Here is a 7,502-nt window from a genome sequence, read left to right as displayed (position 1 = left end):
TGAAAGTCAGAAACATATTTATCCAAAAGTTCTTTCTATAAATCTTCTTGAAGAGGAAGGATCTTTGCAAAGGCATCAGAGTAAAACCATAACTGTCTATTATGACAAAAAAACTTAAGAAGGCATGGTTTAAAAAACCTGATTACAACACAATTGACAAAGAAACTTCATTACTGCTGTGAAATATAACACTTTAAGATAATAACCAGAATTATGACTGATAACATTTTCCCAGGACATATCAGAATTTTAGGAATTCCGTATAATTTCTAGAATATGTAATTAATAACATTTACCATACAATATAACCTAAGAAGATTTATTACTCATTTGACAATACTTCCCATGTACTTTAACATACCAAATGAACCTAGTTAGTCTAATATCTCTCTTTGGGGTGTATCGGGGCCCTTTGAAGCATCCCAAAGTTAGCTAGAGATCAAAGAAATATCATTACAATTTAATTTGATTTGGGAAATTTTGTCAACAAAATATCAAAAAGCATTTAAAACAGTCAGATAGGATCACAGGTCACTGTGAAACAGTAGTTATTCACTTAGCCAAAGTGACAATAAAAATTTCAAAGACAAATACAGAACAGATAACTTAAAATGTAAATAAACGTAAAATCTGTTAACAAAGGCAGTTCAACATTTTAAGAAAACTTGTCTTCTTTAACAGAGAGAAAAGTCCAATTCAATTTTTGCACCATCTAACTTTTAAATGTTATTTGCTCAATTAAATTTATTCTAAACTTAGTCCTGACCATGCACAATCTCTTTTCTCAGGGTCCACTTCCCGCAAGGCTTCCATCACTTTCTGTATCCATGTGAGTTTCTCCCTTATTTTTTTTCCATCCAGAAAAAACCAGCTCTAAGACAACTTACTTTCTTTTCCCTTAATAAGATGCAATTCCATTCCTCATACCTTCTTTACTGAAAACATACATCTTACTTTCCTACTGTATACTGAAATATTTCCCTTATTATTTCAAGTAGCTTTAATTACATATTTAAATTAGAATCCTCATTTCTTAAAAACCTTAATTTCTAGTGAAAACTAAGAAGTAAGCAATTATGAACTGTCTTTTACATTAGCATTCTGTAGATTGGTGAACATAAATACCAGTAATAATTTCTTTAAAAATGGGCTTTTTTATAGAAAATATCTCAGTGTGGTACCAAACATATTTATTAATAGTTCTAAATCTTTACTTTCTCTGTAAAAGGAAGCCAATGTCAGTAATTAATGTTTCAGTATCTTATTTTATTTGGAAATGACCTAGATATTCAATAAACTTTCATCATGCAACTTCATTTAACAAAATTCTAAAATTTCAAGTTACCAAATATATAGACAGATTATTTTTAAGTAGATATTCCTAAAACAATTATTCCTAAAGTGTTCACCCAAAGCTCTCATCTCATTTACATTTAATTTAATTTACTTATAAAAACTTTCATCATACCATGGTATTTATTTATTCATTTGTTTGCTGACAAATATGCAACAGCTATAAGAGGATCATAAGTCACTGTGAAACAACAGTTATTCACTTAGTGAAAGTAACTATACAGTAAAAGATTTCAAAGACAAACACAGAACAGATGACAAAGTTAATAAAAATCTTATTTGACTTCTATTAAACCTAGGTACATTAAAGGTATTATACTTAATATTGATGACTCTAAAGATATATCTATATGTTTCTTTTTAATTTAATATTTATTCTTTTATACAGCAGGTTCTCATTAGTTATCCATTTTATATATATTAGTGTATATAGGTCAATCTCCCAATTCATCACACCACCACCACCATCCACCACCACTTGCCCCCCTTGGTGTCCATATGTTTGTTCTCTACATCTATGTCTCAATTTCTGTCCTGCAAACCAGTTCATCTGTACCATTTTTCTAGGTTCCACATATATGCATTAATATATGATATTGGTTTTTCTCTTTCTGACTGACTTCATTCAGTATGGCAGTCTCTAGATCCATCCACGTCTCTACAAAAGACCCAATTTTGTTCCTTTTTATGGCTGAGCAATATTCCATTGCATATATGTACCACTTCTTCTTTATCCATTCATCTGTTGATAGGCATTTAGGTTGCTTCTATGATCTGGCTATTGTAAATAGTGCTGCAATGAACATTGGGGTGCATGTGTCTTTTTGAATTATGGTTTTCTCTGGGTATAGGCCTAGTAGTGGGATTGTTGGGTCATATGGTACTTCTATTTTTAGGGGTTTTTTTGTGTGTGTGGTACGCGGGCTCTCACTGTTGTGGCCTCTCCCATTGCAGAGCACAGGCTCTGGATGTGCAGGCCCAGTGGCCATGGCTCATAGGCCCAGCCACTCAGAGGCATGTGGGATCCACCCAGACCAGGGCATGAACCCGTGTCCCCTGCATCGGCAGGCAGACTCTCAACCACTGCACCACCAGGGAAGCCCCTATTTTTAGTTTTTTAAGGAACTTCCATACCCTTTTCCATAGTGGCTGTATCAATTTACATTCTCACCAACAGTGCAAGAGGGTTCACTTTTCTCCATGCCCTCTCAAACATTTGTTGTTCATAGATTTTCTGATGATGCCCAATCTAACTGGTGTGAGATGATATCTCATTGTAGTTTTGATTTGTATTTCTCTAACGATTAATGAGGTCGAGCATTCTTTCATGTGTTTGCTGGCAATCTGTATATCTTCTTTGGAGAAATGTCTATTTAGGTCTTCTGCCCATTTTTGGATTGCGTTGTTTGTTTTTTTAATATTGAGCTGCATGAGCTGTTTATATATTTTGGAGATTAATCCTTTGTCCGTTGATGCATCTGCAAATATTTTCTCCCATTTTGACTGTTGTCTTTTCATCTTGTTTCCTTTGCTGTGCAAAAGCTTTTAAGTTTCATTAGGTCCCATTTGTTTATTTTTGTTTTTATTTCCATTACTGTAGGAAGTGGATCAAAAGAAAGATCTTGTGTGACTTATGTCAAAGAGTGTTCTGCCTATGTTTTCCTCTGAGAGTTTTATACTGTCCGGTCTTACATTTAGGTCTTTAATACATTTTGAGTTTGTTTTTGTGTATGCTGTTAGGGAGTGTTCTAATTTCATTCTTTTACATGTAGCTGTCCAGTTTTCCCAGCACCACGTATCAAAGAGACTGTCTTTCTCCATTGTATATCCTTGCCTCCTTTGTCATAGATTAGTTGACCATAGATGACTGGGTTTATCTCTGGGCTTTCTATTGTATTCCATTGATCTATATTTCTGTTTTTGTTCCTGTACCATATTGTATTGATTACTGTAGCTTTGTAGTATAGTCTAAACTCAGGGAGTCTGATTCCTCCAGCTCCGATTTTTTCCCTGAAGACCACTTTGGCTATTTGGGGTCTTTGTGTCTCCATACAAATTTTAAAACTTTTTGCTCTAGTTCTGTAAAAAATGCCATTGGTAATTTGATTGGGAATGAATTGAATCTGTAGATTGCTCTGGGTAGTATATTCATTTTCACAATATTGATTCTTCCAATCCAAGAACATGGTATATCTCTCCATCTGTCGGTATCATCTTTAATTTCTTTCATCAATGTCGTATACTTTTCTGCATACAGGTTTTTTTTCTCCCTAGGTAGGTTTATTCCTAGGTATTTTATTCTTTTTGTTGCTATGGTAAATGGGAGTGTTTCCTTAATTTCTCTTTCATATTTTTCATCATTAGTATACAGGAATGCAAGAGATTTCTGTGCATTAACTTTGTATCCTGCAACTTTACCAAATTCAATGATTAGCTCTAGTAGTTTTCTGGTGGCATCTTTAGGGTACTCTATGTATAGTATCATGTCATCTGCAAACAGTGACAGTTTTACTTCTTCTTTTCCAATTTGGATTCCTTTTATTTCTTTTTCTTCTCTGATTGCCATGGCTAAGACTTCCAAAACTATGTTGAATAATAGTGGTGAGAGTGGACATCCTTATCTTGTTCCTGATCTTAGAGGAAATGTATTCAGTTGTTCACCAATGAGAATGATGTTTGCTGTGGGTTTGTCATATACGGCCTTTATTATGTTGAGGTAGGTTAACTTATGCCCAATTTCTGGAGAGTTTTTATCATAAATGGGTGTTGAAATTTGTCAAAAGCTTTTTCTGCATCTATTGAGATAATCATATTGTTTTTCCTCTTCAATTAGCTAATGTGGTGTATCACATTGATTGATTTGCATATATTGAAGAATCCTTACATCCGTGGGATAAACCCGTCTTGATCATGGTGTATGATCCTTTTAATATGTTGTTGGATTCTGTTTGCTAGTGTTCTGTTGAGGATTTTTGCATCTATATTCACGAGGGATATTGGTCTTTAATTTTCTTTTTTTGTAGTATCTTTGTGTGGTTTTGGTATCAGGGTGATGGTGGCCTCATAGAATGAGTTTGGGATTGTTAATCCCTCTGCAATTTTTTGGAAGAGTTTGAGAAAGATGTGTGTTAGCTCTTCTCTAAATGTTTGATAGAATTCAACTGTGAAGCCATCTGGTCCTGGACTTTTGTTTGTTGGAAGATTTTTAATCACAGTTTCAATTTCATTACTTGTGATTGGTCTGTTCATATTTTGTATTTCTTCCTGGTTCAGTCGTGGAAGGTTATACCTTTCTGAGAATTCGTCCATTTCTTCCAGAAATGGCAGGAGTTGCTTGTAGTATCCTCTTAGGATGATTTATTGGCAAGAGTTGGCAAGAGCTGCCTGTAGTAGTCTCAGGATGATTTGTATTTCTGTGTTGTCTGTTGTAACTTCTCGTTTTTCATTTCTAATTTTATTGATATGAGTCCCCTCCCTCTTTTTCTTGATGAGTCTGGCTAATGGTTTATCAATTTTGTTTATCTTCTCAAAGAACCAGCTTTTAGTTTTATTGATCTTTGCTATTGTTTTCTTTGTTTCTATTTCATTTATTTCTGCTCTGTTATGATTTCTTTCCTTCTGCTAACTTTGGGTTCTGTTCTTCTTCTTCTATGTCCTTTAAGTATAAGCTTAGATTGTTTATTTGAGATTTTGCTTGTTTCGTGATGTAGGCTTGTATAGCTATAAACTTCCCTCTTAGAACTGCTTTTGCTGCATCCCATAGGCTTTGGATCATCGTGGTTTCATTGTCATTTGTCTCTAGGTATTTTTTTATTTCCTCTTTGAATATCTTCAGTGATCTCTTGGTTATTTAGTAACATATTGTTTAGCCTCCATGTGTTTGTGTTTCTAACGTTTCTCCCCCCGCAATTCATTTTTAATCGTATAGCATGTGGTCAGAAAAGATGCTTGATTTGATTTCAATTTTCTTAAATTTACTTAGGCTTCATTTGTGACCCCAGGTGTGATCGATCTTGGAGAATGTTCCGTGCGCACTTGAGAAGAAAGTGTAATCTGCTGTTTTTGGTTGGAATGTCCTATAAATAAAAGTTAAATCTACCTTGTCTATTGTGTCATTTAAAGCTTGTGTTTCCTTATTAATTTTCTGTTTGGATGATCTGTTCCTTGGTGTGAGATGTTAAAATTCCCGCACTATTATTGTGTTACTATCAATTTTCTCTTTTATAGCTGTTAGCAGTTGCCTTATGTATTGAGATGCTCCTATGTTGGGTGCATATATATTTATAATTGTTATATCTTCTTCTTGGATTGGTCTCATGATCATTATGTAGTGTCCTTCCTTGTGTCTTGTAACATTATTTTAAAGTCTATTTTATCTGATATGAGTACTGGTACTCCAGCTTTCTTTTGATTTCCATTTGCATGGAATATCTTTTTCCATCCCCTCACTCTCAGTCTGTATGTGTCCCCAGGTCTGAAGTGGGTCTCTTGTAGACAGCCTATATATGGGTCTTGTTTCTGTATCCATTCAGCGAGCCTGTGCCTTTTGGTTGGAGCCTTTAATCCATTCACGTTTAAGGTAGTTATCAATATGTATGTTCTTATTACCCTCTTCTTAATTGTTTTGGGTTTATTTTTTATAAGTCGTTTTCTTCTCTTGTGTTTCCCAATTAGAGAAGTTCCTTTAGCATTTGTTTTAGAGCTGGTTTGGTGGTGCTGAATTCTCTTAGGTTTTGTTTGTCTGTAAAGCTTTTGATTTCTCCATCAAATCTGAATGAGATCTTTGCTGTGTAGAGTAATCTTGGGTGTAGGTTCTTCCCTTTCATCACTATAAATATGTCATGACACTCCCTTCTGGCTTTTAGAGTTTCTGCGGAGAAGTCAGCTGTTAACCTTATGGGAGTTCCCTTGTATGTTATTTGTCGTTTTTCCCTTGCTGCTTTCAATAATTTTTCTTTGTCTTTATTTTTTGGCAGTTGTGTTTCAGCGTCTTTCTCCATGGGTTTCTCTTGTATGGGACTCTCTGCACTTCCTTGACTTAGGTGGCTATTTCCGTTCCCATGTTAGGGAAGTTTTGCACTGTAATCTCTTCAAATATTTTCTCAGGTTTTTTCTCTCTTCTCGATCTGGGATCCCTATAATGTGAATGTTCTTGCATTTAATGTTTTCCCAGGGGTCTCTTGGGCTGTTTTCATTTCTTTCAATTCTTTTTCCTTTATTCTGTTCCACAGCACTGAACTCCACCATTCTCTCTTCCAGGTATCTTATCCATTCTTCTGCCTCAGTTATTCTGCTATTGATTCCTTGTAGTGTAGTTTTCATTTCAGGTATTGTATTGTCCATCTCTGATCCTTTGTTATTTAATTCTTCTAGGTCTTTTTTAAACATATCTTGCATCTTCTCAATCTTTGCCTCCACTCTTTTTCCAAAGTCCTGAATCATTTTCACTATCATTATTCTGAATCCATTTTCTGAAAGGTTGCCTATCTCAACGTACGTGTGGTGCGTCAAGTCTGACCTAGGGGCCTAATGAGAAAAGCATTATTTTCCCAACGGGAACGGAGGACACTTGCGGCCTCAGATTTAAGTGAAAAACAGCCTTGTTGCCCGTCCCCCTCTTCACAGGGGTAATGCTGATTGATTGAACGGCAAGTTTCCTAGGCTAACAGACAGTTACCTACTCATCACAGGAGGCCTCCAGCAGTCCTTGTTCATATAACAGGAAAGCCAGACCTGTCCCCCAGGCTCAACTGAATGTCAGGGTTTCCACGCATGACTTGACATGTACAAACGATTTCCATGAACCCTTAGGGAAAGTAGCGCATTAACGCTGGACTGCTTCTCCTAGGACTCCCTCTGTCCCACCATACACCTTTGGAGGAACACTGTGCACTCGACTACTGTTGACCGATTGAGCACCGTTCGGCTACCCAGGTACCTCCGGATCATCTCTTGGAACGCAGTGTGAAAGGCAGCAAACTGTTGCCTTCGTTGGCTAGAGAGATTGACAAGTCTTTCAACTGTGCCCCGACCCGAGTTCTGGAAAGTCTTCGGTGTATTGCCAGTGGCTCTCAGGGCTGACCCTGAGCTGCAATGTAACAAACTCTGTGCTGACTGTTCATTCTCGGTTTACATACCTGCCCTCTCTC

The sequence above is a fragment of the Monodon monoceros genome, unplaced genomic scaffold (assembly GCF_005190385.1).
Source record: "Monodon monoceros isolate NGI ecotype Baffin Bay Population unplaced genomic scaffold, NGI_Narwhal_1 Super_Scaffold_11, whole genome shotgun sequence".
NCBI lineage: Eukaryota > Metazoa > Chordata > Mammalia > Artiodactyla > Monodontidae > Monodon > Monodon monoceros.
Note: the sequence above shows the minus strand (reverse complement) of the source record.